Source organism: Hyla sarda, chromosome 8, assembly GCF_029499605.1.
Source record: "Hyla sarda isolate aHylSar1 chromosome 8, aHylSar1.hap1, whole genome shotgun sequence".
NCBI lineage: Eukaryota > Metazoa > Chordata > Amphibia > Anura > Hylidae > Hyla > Hyla sarda.
The window spans coordinates 11,546,682-11,562,826 of record NC_079196.1 but is presented as its reverse complement, the minus strand read 5'-3'; the positions used below and the strand labels follow the sequence as shown (position 1 = coordinate 11,562,826).

Below are 16,145 nucleotides of genomic sequence, written 5' to 3'. Positions count from 1 at the left end.
GTAAAATAATTGAGAAATATTTACCAATGGTAGTTAATGATAGCCAATATATAAAAATTTTTGAACATGGGTATAAATTTGTGTCACGGAGGGCCAGAACCATTGGCCAATGTGTTTCCCCGAGCTTGTTCATTTCTGGTGAAATCAAAAAACCAACTTGGCTGAATACCAAGGGCAATTTCAAATGTGGACATCTAAAATGTATTTGTTGTAAAATCATGAAGAATTCCAAAACCTTTATGTCCACAGTAACTGGAGAAACATTTGGCATGTCAGAATATATTAATTGCAACACGAGTCATGTGGTTTATTTAATGACATGCAACATCTGCCAGTTACAGTATGTGGGGTGCACCTCCAATCCCCTGAAGACTAGGACCAGAAAACACCTGTCGGACATCCCCCATTTCCAGACCCGACATCTTTCCATGGTCAGTAAGCATTTTGCCGAGAAACATGAGGGTGATTTTTCTGGTCTCAGCCTCCAGGGGATTGAGAGGGTCACCAATAATATTAGAGGAGGCAATATTAAGCAAAAATTATTGGATAGAGAAGTCTTCTGGATCATCAAACTTCAAACTAGGTGTCCCCTTGGTTTAAATTTAAGACAAGATGTCATTCTCCATTACTGATTTGCTGTTGTTTGTGTATGGAACTAAATATTTTTGGTCTTTCTTGGAGTTTTGGGGGGACAATTTTACATATGTTTATTTTTATATACATAGACAAATTCTCTTCCCCACAATCATTTCCCGCACATGTGACAATTGATAATTAATAGTATATATATAACTGAGCATTAAACAATATTCATACCACATGTGGGGATATGTTTGAGATAATTCAACTGTTCCGTATATCCATTTGCGATCCTATTATATAATTGGAATATAATAAACATAAAAAAGAAACAAAAATTTTTTTCGAACTTATGCTTTTCATGCCCTATGGTAATATATACAGCCATATAGGTCACTTGAATTCATTTAGATTCATATGATATTATATAGGGCTATCTCTATATAGATTTTTCTATTTTTGGAAATTTCCCCCCTGTCTTTTCCTTTTCCATTTTGGGATCGCACATGTATATATGTCATCTGACATTTTGTAATTTGCTTTTGTATTTTTAGTATTAACGTATGTTTTTTTCTACATCATTGCTTGTAATTCAAGCGTTTTAATATGTTGACTATTGTTCACATTATATGTGCGTTTTTTACTATATGTATTATACTTGCTGGATGGAGGTGAATAATGGGTTAAGCCCAGTGAAAACTCCCATCAGGGCGGACCCAATCTTTTCACCCCCATATAAGCGAGCCATTTGCACTATTGTTTTGTATGACTAAGGCTGCTGAGTGCAGCTGAAACGCGTCACCTTGTCATCACCCACAGTTACCGCTGAATAAATATTGCATTGCTTGACATCCTGCTCTGGACAACTCCATTTCTTTCTACTATAATACTGCTCCTATATAGAGGAATATAACTACTATAATACTGCTCCTATATACAAGAATATATCTACTATAATACTGCTCCTATATACAAGAATATAACTAATATAATACTGCTCCTATATACAAGAATATAACTACTATAATACTGCCCCTATATACAAGAATATAACTACTATAATACTACTCCTATATACAAGAATATAACTACTATAATACTGCTCCTATATAGAGGAATATAACTACTATAATACTGCTCCTATATACAAGAATATATCTACTATAATACTGCTCCTATATACAAGAATATAACTAATATAATACTGCTCCTATATACAAGAATATAACTACTATAATACTGCCTCCTATATACAAGAATATAACTACTATAATACTGCCTCCTATATACAAGAATATAACTACTATAATACTGCTCCTATATACAAAAATATAACTACTATAATACTGCTCCTATATACAAGAATATAACTACTATAATACTGCTCCTATATACAAGAATATAACTACTATAATACTGCTCCTATATACAAGAATATAACTACTATAATACTGCCCCTATATACAAGAATATAACTACTATAATACTGCTCCTATATACAAGAATATAACTACTATAATACTGCTCATATATACAAGAATATAACTACTGTAATACTGCTCCTATATACAAGAATATAACTACTATAATACTGTTCCTATATACAAGAATATAACTACTATAATACTGCTCCTATATACCAGAATATAACTACTATAATACTGCTCCTATATACAAGAATATATCTACTATAATACTGCTCCTATATACAAGAATATAACTACTATAATACTGCTCCTATACACAAGAATATAACTACTATAATACTGCTCCTATATATAAGAATATAATTACTATAATACTGCTCCTATATACAAGAATATAACTACTATAATACTGCTCCTATATACAAAAATATAACTACTATAATACTGCTCCTATATACAAGAATATAACTACTATAATACCCCTCCTATATACAAGAATATAACTACTATAATACTGCCTCCTATATACAAGAATATATCTACTATAATACTGCTCCTATATACAAGAATATAACTACTATAATACTGCTCCTATATACAAGAATATAACTACTATAATACTGCTCCTATATATAAGAATATAATTACTATAATACTGCTCCTATATATAAGAATATAATTACTATAATACTGCTCCTATATACAAAAATATAACTACTATAATACTGCTCCTATATACAAAAATATAACTACTATAATACTGCTCCTATATACAAGAATAAAACTACTATAATACTGCTCCTATATACAAGAATATAACTACTATAATACTGCTCCTATATACAAGAATATAACTACTATAATACTGCCTCCTATATACAAGAATATAACTACTATAATACTGCTCCTATACACAAGAATATAACTACTATAATACTGCTCCTATATACAAGAATATAACTACTATAATTCTGCTCCTATATACAAGAATATAACTACTATAATGCTGCTCCTATATACAAGAATATAACTACTATAATACTGCTCCTATATACAAGAATATAACTACTATAATACTGCTCCTATATACAAGAATATAACTACTATAATACTGCTCCTATATACAAGAATATAACTACTATAATACTGCTCCTATATACAAGAATATAACTACTATAATACTGCTCCTATATACAAGAATATAACTACTATAATACTGCTCCTATATACAAGAATATAACTGCTATAATACTGCTCCTATATACAAGAATATAACTACTATAATACTGCCTCCTATATACAAGAATATAACTACTATAATATTGCCTCCTATATACAAGAATATAACTACTATAATACTGATCCTATATACAAGAATATATCTACTATAATACTGCTCCTATATACAAGAATATAACTACTATAATACTGCTTCTATATACAAGAATATAACTACTATAATACTGCTCCTATATACAAGAATATAACTACTATAATACTGCTCCTATATACAAGAATATAAGTACTATAATACTGCTCCTATATACAAGAATATAACTACTATAATACTGCTCCTATATACAAGAATATATCTACTATAATACTGCTCCTATATACAAGAATATAACTACTATAATACTGCCTCCTATATACAAGAATATAACTACTATAATACTGCTCCTATATACAAGAATATAACTACTATAATGCTGCCTCCTGTATACAAGAATATAACTACTATAATACTGCTCCCTATATACAAGAATATATCTACTATAATACTGCTCCTATATACAAGAATATATCTACTATAATACTGCCTTTTGTAGATAGGAATATAAGTACAAGTTCATGATGTATAACTTATGAGTTTGTTCTCCTTTTCCCCGGTATAAATGCTCCATTACGGTAGAATACATGAATACGTACTGTGGTTACAAGGTCAGTGATTTGTCTTCTGCCGGATCTATAGACTGACCTAGAACTGCTGACATTTGGATCGCGCTGCACGTTGTGTAAGCAGCTTCTGTACACAGGATCTGTAATCGAGTGAATTGCCACAGACCAAGGTCAGGACCACGGACAGTGATACAATGTATCCAGATATGAGACACTGATCAATGTATCATCATTATCTATATCTCCCCTCCCCTGGGAGTTCTTCTGATTCATTTCGTATGAACTTATATTTAAAATTCAAGAAATCTATAAAAAGAACAAAAAACAAAGTAACAAAAAAAAAAACACAACAAAAAAAGAACAACAACAACCAGGAATCATCTCCATTACCATAGATATCATTGATTGGGTGCCTGGAGAATTATTTTCCATTGATATCTCCGCAGTGATCAGCGTGACGATGGTAATCAGCCGCCGCCGCTCCTACACGCAGCGTTAATGAGCTTTACGGGAAATCTTTCGGGTTATTGTTCTACGACAGTGGTCTTCAAACTGCGGACCTCCAGATGTTGCAAAACTACAATTCCCAGCATGCCCGGACAGCCGTTGGCTGGGGTATGGAGGAGGACAGAGGGGTCTGGAGGAGGAAGATAGAGGGGTTTGGAGGAGGAGGAGGACAGAGGAGTTTGGAGGAGGAAGAGAGAGGGGTCTGGAGGAGGAGGACAGAGGAGTCTGGAGGAGGAGGACAGAGGGGTCTGGATGAGGAAGAGAGAGGGGTCTGGAGGAGGAGGAGGACAGAGGAGTCTGGAGGAGGAGGACAGAGGGGTCTGGAGGAGGAAGAGAGAGGGGTCTGGAGGAGGAGGAGAGGGGTCTGGAGGAGGAGGACAGAGGGGTCTGGAGGAGGAAGACAGAGGAGTCTGGAGGAGGAGGACAGAGGGGTCTGGAGGAGGAGGACAGAAGAGTCTGGAGGAGGAAGACAGAGGAGTCTGGAGGAGGAAGACAGAGGAGTCTGGAGGAGGAAGACAGGGGTCTGGAGGAGGAGGAGGACAGAGGAGTCTGGAGGAGGAAGACAGGGGTCTGGAGGAGGAGGAGGACAGAGGAGTCTGGAGGAGGAAGACAGGGGTCTGGAGGAGGAGGACAGAGGGGTCTGGAGGAGGAGGACAGAGGAGTCTGGAGGAGGAGGACAGAGGGATCTGGAGGAGGAGGATAGAGGGGTCTGGAGGAGGAGGACAAAGAAGTCTGGAGGAGGAGGAGGACAGAGGGATCTGGAGGAGGACAGAGGATATCATTGATTGGGCGCCTGGAGAATTATTTCCCATTGATATCTCCACAGTGATCAGCGTGACGATGATAATCAGCCGCCGCCGCTCCTACACGCAGCGTTAATGAGCTTTACGGGAAATCTTCCGGCTTCGGGTTATTGTTCTCCGACAGTGGTCTTCAAACTGTGGCCCTCCAGATGTTGCAAAACTACAACACCCAGCATGCCCGGACAGCCAAGATACGGCCTTTTGGTTGGCTGGGAGTGGTAGTGGACATTAGTATTCTCCTTCCTTGTTCTCTTGTATCCTCCAGCTCATATATTTTTATTATTAGAACAGGAAGAATCTGTGATAGAACAATCTGAGTATAAACACAAGGAGAATAATAAATATTGGGGCCGCTGCGTTCTCTGCTGCATAAATCCATTATTATGAGAACGTCCTGTATATAGGGGGGGGGGGGGGGGACATACTGTATATCTGATGTCAGGACACAACAGGGACATAACCAGAGGGATATAGCAGAAGTGACGATCCCAATGGTCACAGCTTATAGTCTCATTCACTGAACTCCATTCTATATCCAGATAAGTCCTAACAGGATTTCACATCAGTCACTTGTGGATGTATCACTGGACGAACAAAACCATCTCATCTTCTGGAGGGGTCAGGAGAGAGCAGAAGAGACAGAGGAGTCCGGAGGGGAACAAGGAGTCTGGAGGAGGAGGACAGAGGAGTCTGGAGGAGGAGGACAGAGGGGTCAGGAGAGAGCAGAAGAGACAGAGGAGTCCGGAGGGGAACAAGGAGTCTGGGGGAGGACAGAGGGGTCTGGAGGAGGAGGACAGAGGGGTCAGGAGAGAGCAGAAGAGACAGAGGAGTCCGGAGGGGAACAGGGAGTCTGGAGGAGGAGGACAGAGGAGTCTGGAGGAGGAGGACAGAGGGGTCAGGAGGAGGACAGAGGGGCCAGGAGAGAGCTGAAGAGACAGAGGAGTCCGGAGGGGAACAAGGAGTCTGGGGGAGGACAGAGAAGTCTGGAGGAGGAGGACAGAGGGGTCAGAAGAGAGCAGAAGAGACAGAGGAGTCCGGAGGGGAACAAGGAGTTGGGGGAGGACAGAAGAGTCTGGAGGAGGAGGACAGAGGGGTCAGGAGAGAGCAGAAGAGACAGAGGAGTCCGGAGGGGAACAAGGAGTCTGGGGGAGGACAGAGGGGTCTGGAGGAGGAGGACAGAGGGGTCAGGAGAGAGCAGAAGAGACAGAGGAGTCCGGAGGGGAACAAGGTGTCTGGGGGAGGACAGAGGAGTCTGGAGGAGGAGGACAGAGGGGTCAGGAGAGAGCAGAAGAGACAGAGGAGTCCGGAGGGGAACAAGGAGTCTGGGGGAGGAGGACAGAGGAGTCTGGAGGAGGAGGACAGAGGGGTCAGGAGAGAGCAGAAGAGACAGAGGAGTCCGGAGGGGAACAAGGAGTCTGGGGGAGGACAGAGGGGTCTGGAGGAGGAGGACAGAGGGGTCAGGAGAGAGCAGAAGAGACAGAGGAGTCCGGAGGGGAACAGGGAGTCTGGAGGAGGAGGACAGAGGAGTCTGGAGGAGGAGGACAGAGGGGTCAGGAGGAGGACAGAGGGGCCAGGAGAGAGCTGAAGAGACAGAGGAGTCCGGAGGGGAACAAGGAGTCTGGGGGAGGACAGAGAAGTCTGGAGGAGGAGGACAGAGGGGTCAGAAGAGAGCAGAAGAGACAGAGGAGTCCGGAGGGGAACAAGGAGTCTGGGGGAGGACAGAAGAGTCTGGAGGAGGAGGACAGAGGGGTCAGGAGAGAGCAGAAGAGACAGAGGAGTCCGGAGGGGAACAAGGAGTCTGGGGGAGGACAGAGGGGTCTGGAGGAGGAGGACAGAGGGGTCAGGAGAGAGCAGAAGAGACAGAGGAGTCCGGAGGGGAACAAGGTGTCTGGGGGAGGACAGAGGAGTCTGGAGGAGGAGGACAGAGGGGTCAGGAGAGAGCAGAAGAGACAGAGGAGTCCGGAGGGGAACAAGGAGTCTGGGGGAGGACAGAGGAGTCTGGAGGAGGAGGACAGAGGGGTCAGGAGAGAGCAGAAGAGACAGAGGAGTCCGGAGGGGAACAAGGAGTCTGGGGGAGGACAGAGGAGTCTGGAGGAGGAGGACAGAGGGGTCAGGAGAGAGCAGAAGAGACAGAGGAGTCCGGAGGGGAACAAGGAGTCTGGGGGAGGACAGAGGGGTCTGGAGGAGGAGGACAGAGGGGTCAGGAGAGAGCAGAAGAGACAGAGGAGTCCGGAGGGGAACAGGGAGTCTGGAGGAGGAGGACAGAGGAGTCTGGAGGAGGAGGACAGAGGAGTCTGGAGGAGGAGGACAGAGGGGTTAGGAGGAGGACAGAGGGGTCAGGAGAGAGCTGAAGAGACAGAGGAGTCCGGAGGGGAACAAGGAGTCTGGGGGAGGACAGAGAAGTCTGGAGGAGGAGGACAGAGGGGTCAGAAGAGAGCAGAAGAGACAGAGGAGTCCGGAGGGGAACATGGAGTCTGGGGGAGGACAGAAGAGTCTGGAGGAGGAGGACAGAGGGGTCAGGAGAGAGCAGAAGAGACAGAGGAGTCCGGAGGGGAACAAGGAGTCTGGGGGAGGACAGAGGGGTCTGGAGGAGGAGGACAGAGGGGTCAGGAGAGAGCAGAAGAGACAGAGGAGTCCGGAGGGGAACAAGGTGTCTGGGGGAGGACAGAGGAGTCTGGAGGAGGAGGACAGAGGGGTCAGGAGAGAGCAGAAGAGACAGAGGAGTCCGGAGGGGAACAAGGAGTCTGGGGGTGGACAGAGGAGTCTGGAGGAGGAGGACAGAGGGGTCAGGAGAAGGAGGACAGAGGGGTCAGGAGAGAGCAGAAGAGACAGAGGAGTCCGGAGGGGAACAAGGAGTCTGGGGGAGGACAGAGGAGTCTGGAGGAGGAGGACAGAGGAGTCAGGAGAGAGCAGAAGAGACAGAGGAGTCCGGAGGGGAACAAGGAGTCTGGGGGAGGACAGAGGAGTCTGGAGGAGGAGGACAGAGGGGTCAGGAGAGAGCAGAAGAGACAGAGGAGTCCGGAGGGGAACAAGGAGTCTGGGGGAGGACAGAGGAGTCTGGAGGAGGAGGACAGAGGAGTCTGGAGGGAGGAGGACAGAGGGGTCAGGAGAGAGCAGAAGAGACAGAGGAGTCCGGAGGGGAACAAGGAGTCTGGAGGAGGAGGACAGAGGAGTCTGGAGGAGGAGGACAGAGGGGTCAGGAGAGAGCAGAAGAGACAGAGGAGTCCGGAGGGGAACAAGGAGTCTGGGGGAGGACAGAGGAGTCTGGAGGAGGAGGACAGAGGGGTCTGGAGGAGGAGGACAGAGGGGTCTGGAGGAGGAGGACAGAGGAGTCTGGAGGAGGAGGACAGAGGAGTCTGGTGGAGGAGGACAGAGGAGTCTGGAGGAGGAGGACAGAGGAGTCTGGAGGAGGAGGACAGAGGGGTCTGGTGGAGGAGGACAGAGGGGTCTGGAGGGAGGAGGACAGAGGAGTCTGGTGGAGGAGGACAGAGGAGTCTGGAGGAGGAGGAGGACAGAGGGGTCTGTAGGAGGAGGACAGAGGGGTCTGTAGGAGGAGGACAGAGGGGTCTGGAGGAGGAGGACAGAGGAGTCTGGAGGAGGAGGACAGAGGGGTATGGAGGAGGAGGACAGAGGGGTCTGGAGGAGGAGGACAGAGGGGTCTGGAGAAGGAGGACAGAGGGGTCTGGAGGAGGAGGACAGAGAAGTCTGGAGGGAGGACAAAGGAGTCTGGAGCAGGAGGACAGAGGAGTCTGGAAGAGGAGGACAGAGGAGTCTGGAGGAGGAGGACAGAGGAGTCTGGAGGAGGAGGACAGAGGGGTCTGGAAGAGGAGGACAGAGGAGTCTGGAGGAGGAGGACAGAGGAGTCTGGAGGAGAAGGACAGAGGGGTCTGGAGGAGGAGGACAAAGGAGTCTGGAGGAGGAGGACAGAGGGGTCTGGAGGAGGAGGACAGAGGAGTCTGGAGGAGGAGGACAGAGGAGTCTGGAGCAGGACAGAGGGGTCTGGAGGAGGAGGACAGAGGGGTCTGGAGGAGGAGGACAGAGGAGTCTGGAGGAGGAGGACAGAGGAGTCTGGAGGAGGAGGACAGAGGAGTCTGGAGCAGGAAGACAGAGGGGTCTGGAGGAGGAGGACAGAGGAGTCTGGAGGAGGAGGACAGAGGAGTCTGGAGGGAGGACAGAGGAGTCTGGAGGAGGACAGAGGAGTCTGGAGGAGGAGGACAGAGGGGTCTGGAGGAGGAAGACAGAGGGGTCTGGAGGAGGAGGACAGAGGAGTCTGGAGGAGGAGGAGGACAGAGGAGTCTGGAGGAGGAGGACAGAGGAGTCTGGAGGAGGACAGAGGAGTCTGGAGGAGGAGGACAGAGGGGTCTGGAGGAGGAAGACAGAGGGGTCTGGAGGAGGAGGACAGAGGAGTCTGGAGGAGGAGGAGGACAGAGGAGTCTGGAGGAGGAGTAGGACAGAGTAGTCTGGTAGTAGCTTTCCTCTCTTCTTTATGTTTCCTCTCTTCTCTTGGTTTCTCAGGTTTTTCCTGTTTTTATTCTTTTGTCGCCTTTTTCACATATAACGTTTCGGCTCCGCACAGTGGACGCTGCTCCCGATTCTGTGACGTTTATGGAGACTTTTGTGTAGAGACGACATTTACCACAGACAAGAGGTCGGGCGCAGGGGAAGACGTTTTAGGAGGGTCCGATGTTTTCCCACCAGTGAAGTGGATTCTCAGTGGGGGGATATGACGGTTCTTATTTACTGCACTACATGGCGGCAGCTTTTTAAAGACACAATTGTTTGGAAAAAACACGCGGTTTAAGAGTTTTTAACATAAATAACTAAAGCTGTGATATTTTATCCCGGTCCTCATGATCTGTGGGGGTCCTTGCAGTCAGACCCCCACTGATCATTTCCGGTGAATAGAGGATCACACTTCTTCAGCTTGGAATACCCCTTTATATATTCTGTCTATCCTGCACAAATGACCTTTGCACAGGCCACAAAGCATGCCCACAACACTCTCCCATAGAAGTTTATTGGTAACAGTCAAAGCTTACCTCTCTGCGCCGTGAATTTTCTACAGGTCACAGAGCATGTCCACTACACTCCCTTATATAAGGCAGTAGATGATGACCACTGCTCCCCTCCTCTCTCCTTGCACACAGGTCTTGGAGCATGCCTGCAACACCCTTCTATAGCAGTCAATAGATTATTATCACAGCTCCCTTCCTCCCCCTCTCTGTACAATGACCACTGCACAGGTCACAAAACATGGCCACAACATTCTCCTACAGACGTTCATTAGTAAAAGTTGAAGTTTACCTCTCTGCATAGGGACTTTCTTTTACAGGTTTAAAGAGCATGCCCATTCTCTTACATAAGTCAGTAGATGATGGTCACAGCTCCCCTTCTCCTTCTTCCTTTCATACTGATCTCTACACAGGTCACAGAGCATGCTCAAAACAATCTCCCATAGTAATCCATAAATCTATAGTAATCTATACATTCTATCTCTCGCCGCTCAGTGACTTGTTCGTAGGTCACAGAGCATGCCCACAACACTCTACTATAGATGTCAATAGTATATTATCAGAGCTCCCTTCCTCCCCCTTCCTGCACAATGACCACTCCACAGTTCACAGAGTATGCCCACTGCATTCTCCTATAGATGTCAACAGGTTATTGAAATGTTTCCCATCTAGTGGGCCTCCAGCTGTTGCAAAACTACAACTCCCAGGATGCCCGGACAGCCTTTGGCTGTCCAGGCATGCTGGGAGTTGTAGTTTTCCAATAGCTTGAGGCACACTGGTCGAGAAACAATGGGTTATGGTTACAGTTCCCATCCTCCCCTTCCCCACACTGATATCTCTACCGGTCACAAAACATGCCCACAACACTCCTACAGAAGTCAATAGGTGATTGTCACAGCTCACCTTCTCCCCCTCCCTGCACTGACATTTCTACAGGTCACAGAGCATTCCCACTACACTCCTATAGAAGTCAATAGGTGATTGTCACAGCTCACCCCCTCCCCTTCCCTGCACTGATATCTCTACAGGTCACAGAGCATGCCCACAACACTCCTATAGACGTCAACAGGTGATTGTCACAGCTTACCTCCTCCCTGCACTGATATCTCTACAGGTCACAGAGCATGCCCACTATACTCCTATAGAAGTTACTAGGTGATTGTCACAGCTCACCTCCTCCCCCTCCCTGTACTGATATCTCTACAGGTCACAGAGCATGCCCACTATACTCCTATAGAAGTTACTAGGTGATTGTCACAGCTCACCTCCTCCCCCTCCCTGTACTGATATCTCTACAGGTCACAGAGCATGCCCACTATACTCCTATAGAAGTTACTAGGTGATTGTCACAGCTCACCTCCTCCCCCTCCCTGCACTGATATCTCTACAGGTCACAGAGCATGCCCACAACATGACTCATCTCCCGCCTACAGGTTCCTATGGTCCATGTGGCTCGGCCAATATGGCCGCCTCGGTTATCAAGAACAGAAAATAGAATTAAAAAAATCTACAATCAGAAAATAAAACCAGATTAAAAACAGAATTATCAGCAGTTTACTGTAAACTTTTATCCGATGATGTATTTCTTCCTGGCAGTGATGGAGTTAACCATATCGCGAGGAGAATTAAAGAGACGCATTACAGATTAATGGGACGATCTATAAACCCTCAATCGTCTCCTGGAGCTAACCGCCCCCCCGGGAGCCATGTTACTGTAATCTGAGAAATATGGAATAATGTGGTTAGAGAATCGGCCGCCGGTGAGCCACATGTGCGCCCTGACCGCCGCGGCGCAGGAGCCCGACACTCCGCAAATACAGAGAGAAGCGGAAAAAAATCACTGGCGACTCTTATCTCCCCCATCTGTCCGCAGGGCCAAACTGCGTCGTCTGCATCTTCAAAGACGGCGACGGCGGCCGAACCATCCAGATCTATAATTACAGATTCACAAAATGATACACGAAAAATTAATTAAAGTTTTTAATTATAGAAATGAGCTATGTTAACCCATTAGTGCTTAGAGCAGTGATTGTCAGCTCCTGGGTCCCGACTTATTCAATCACATGATCACAGACAGCAAGTCTAATTAACCCTTTCCTCTTCACTTCTTAAAAGCCCTAAGGCCACGTTCACACGGTGGAATTTTTGCGGTGGACATTCTGTAAACAGCGGACGCTGGCAGAACATTCCGGCGCTAGGACCGATCCCGAATGCTCCGTCTCCATAGACAGCAATGCATTTCCGAGCAGGTTTCGCAGACATGTCATTTCCTTGTGCAGAGGCCGCAATCTGAACTTACACGGCAGATGTTTCCTCCGCAGAAATTCTGCCGTGTACACGGTGCAGCAGAAACTCATTGAAAACAATGGGAATCTGCTGCAACAGAATTTCCAAGAATTTTTTTTGCCAGATTCCGCTCGGAAATTCCACCATGTGTCCAACTTTCCATCTACATATGAGGCTTGTTTTTTGCAGGACTAATTGTTCTTTGTAATGCCACTTTTAATTTAACCATAAATTCTATGGTGAAACTTAAAATAAAAAAGATCATATATATATTTTTGTGGGGTTGTTTTCACGCAATGCACTTTACAGGTGAACTGTCAAGTCATTTTTATTCTGTCGGTCCTTATCATAAGAACTATATTTTTTTAGGTTTTTTTCTTCCTACTTTTTAAAAGAGAATAAAAACTTTTTTTATTTTTCCGTAGACCGGGCTGTATGAGGGGTTAATTTTATTTCATGATGTGATCTGTAGCTCTTACTGGGACTTTTTCGTGGGACTTTTTGTTCACTTTTTATAAATGTTATTTCTGATATATGAAGTGACCAAGAATAAGCAGTTCTGATGTTTGGTATTGTTTCTCGTACATACGTTCACTCTGCGGGAATATAAACCTTGTATTTTAATAGTTCTGATGATTCTGCATAAGGTGATACCGATTCGTTTTTTGTTGTTGTTTTGTTTATGTTTCTTATTTTTTTTAAATACTTTTTATTTTATTCCCCATAGAGGACTTTTAGAAGCAATCTTGGGGTTGCTTCTAAAAGTCCTCTATGGGGAATAAAATAAAAAGTATTTAAAAAAAAGTTCCAAGCTTCCATGTTCCAGATGCCGCCACTGCTGCCCGCCTGGAGATCACAGGGGTCCTCAGCGGCAGAACCCCGTAATAAGATATCTTATCCCCTATACAAAGGATAAGATGTTTTCCGGTGGAGTACCCCTTTAATAAACAGATTGTTTGAGAAAGAGGGCTCCGACCTGTTCAGTCCCTTCTCTGAGCTTAACATATCAGTGCAAATCTTTCTCTCTCTCTCGGCCTGATGGTTTGTTACAATGTATCAGTCTGGCTGTTGTTGTTGTTGTTGTTGTTACAATGTATCAGTCTGACTGTTGTTACAATGTATCAGTCTGGCTGTTGTTGTTGTTGTTGTTGTTGTTGTTACAATGTATCAGTCTGACTGTTGTTACAATGTATCAGTCTGGCTGTTGGTACAATGTATCAGTCTGGCTGTTGTTGTTGTTGTTGTTGTTACAATGTATCAGTCTGACTGTTGTTACAATGTATCAGTCTGGCTGTTGGTACAATGTATCAGTCTGGCTGTTGTAGTTGTTGTTACAATGTATCAGTCTGGCTGTTGTTACAATTTATCAGTATGGCTGTTGTTACAATGTATCAGTCTGGATGTCATAGTTGTTGTTACAATGTATCAGTCTGGCTGTTGTTACAGTGTATCAGTCTGGTTGTTGTTACAATGTATCAGTCTGGCTGTTGTTACAGTGTATCAGTCTGGTTGTTGTTACAATGTATCAGTCTGACTGTTGCTGTTTTTGTTACAATGTACCAGTCTGGCTGTTGTTGTTGTTGTTTTTGTTGTTACAATGTATCAGTCTGGCTACTGTTTTTGTTGTTACAATGTATCAGTCTGGCTGTTGTTGTTGTTGTTGTTACAATGTATCAGTCTGGCTGTTGGTACAATGTATCAGTCTGGCTGCTGTTGTTGTTACAATGTATCAGTCTGGCTGTTGTTACAATGTATCAGTCTGGCTGTTGTTACAATGTATCAGTCTCGCTGTTGTTGTTGTTGTTGTAATCTATCAGTCTGGCTGTTGTTGTTGCTGTTGTTACAATGTATCAGTCTGGCTGTTGTTACAATGTATCAGTCTGGCTGTTGTTACAATGTATCAGTCTGGCTGTTGGTACAATGTATCAGCCTGGCTGCTGTTGTTGTTGTTGTTGTTACAATGTATCAGTCTGGCTGTTGTTACAATGTATCAGTCTGGCTGTTGGTACAATGTATCAGTCTGACTGTTGTAGTTGTTGTTACAATGTATCAGTCTGGCTGTTGTTACAATGTATCAGTCTGGCTGTTGGTACAATGTATCAGTCTGGCTGTTGTTGTTGTTGTTGTTGTTGTTGTAATGTATCAGTCTGGCTGTTGTTGTTGCTGTTGTTACAATGTATCAGTCTGGCTGTTGTTACAATGTATCAGTCTGGCTTTTGTTGTTGTTGTTGCTGTAATGTATCAGTCTGGCTGTAGTTACAATGTATCAGTCTGGCTGTTGTTATTACAATGTATCAGTCTGGCTGTTGTTATTACAATGTATCAGTCTGGCTGTTGTTGTTGTTGTTGTTACAATGTATCAGTCTGGCTGTGTGTACAATGTATCAGTCTGGCTGTTGTTGTTGTTGTTGTTGTTGTTACAATGTATCAGTCTGGCTGTTGTTATAAGGTATCAGACTGGCTGTTGTTGTTGTTGGTACAATGTATCAGTCTGGTTGTTGTTGTTGTTGTTGTTACAATGTATCAGTCTGGCTGCTGTTGTTTTTGTTGTTACAATGTATCAGTCTGGCTGTTGGTACAATGTATCAGTCTGGCTGTTGTTGTTGTTGTTGTTGTTGTTGTTGTTGTTGTTGCTACAATGTATCAGTCTGGCTGCTGTTGTTTTTGTTGTTACAATGTATCAGTCTGGCTGTTGTTATAACATATCAGTCTGGCTGTTGTTGTTGTTGCTACAATGTATCAGTCTGGTTGTTGTTGTTGTTGTTGTTACAATGTATCAGTCTGGCTGTTGGTACAATGTATCAGTCTGGCTGTTGTTGTTGTTGTTGTTGTTGCTACAATGTATCAGTCTGGCTGTTGTTATAATGTATCAGTCTGGCTGCTGTTGTTTTTGTTGTTACAATGTATCAGTCTGGCTGTTGTTATAACATATCAGTCTGGCTGTTGGTACAATGTATCAGTCTGGCTGTTGTTACAATGTATCAGTCTGGGTGTTGGTGCAATGTATCAGTCTGGCTGTTGTTGTTGTTGTTACAATGTATCAGTCTGGCTGTTGATGTTACAATGTATCACTTTGGATGTGATATGACTATAACATCTGTCAGTAATGAGAACCCTGAGGTCCAGACCAGCTTTGATGCTTCTGGATGTAAGCAAGGAATGTTCCCGTTCACTGACAACAAGCGAAGCTCTTGAAAATAGCCACAACCTGAAACACAAAAAAAAGTCAGAAAGTTACAGGACTCTCTGTTGTGCAATGATTGAGGATTCTGTACATTAAACTGGACTGGGGTGAAGCCCTGATATGACGTGTGATTCAATGTCGCCCCCAAGAGAAGATCTCAGGGGCCGAATACGAGGAGATTCATCAAGTCAGCAAAAGGGTTAAATGAATAGAATTGCTATCTTCCTTGCAGTCCATAAACACATATACTGTATGTGGCCCCTGACTTGAGCCCCATAAAGCAGTGTTTCCCAATCAGTGTGCCTGCAGCTGTTGCAAAACTACAAGTTGTAGTTTTGCAACAGCTGGAGGCACACTGGTTGGGAAACACTGCCATAGAGCCACATTATGCCTCTGGCAGCGAGAATCCGTTATTCACGTACATTGAGATTTGTCACGGCTCTAATAA

General features: G+C 44.6%; 1 protein-coding gene across 2 annotated transcripts in view; it reads right to left on the bottom strand.

Moving 5' to 3' along the window:
* Window positions 1-16,145, bottom strand: part of LOC130284247 (uncharacterized) — a 121,005-nt gene that overhangs the window by 49,423 nt on the left and 55,437 nt on the right. Inside the window, exon 2 of one of the 2 annotated variants that reach the window (XM_056534418.1) lies at window positions 3,936-4,211. The exons of the other annotated variant lie outside the window; for it this stretch is intronic. The gene's annotated coding sequence lies outside the window, so the exon portion shown is untranslated. The remainder of the gene's footprint in view (window positions 1-3,935; window positions 4,212-16,145) is intronic. 2 annotated transcript variants of the gene reach the window in all.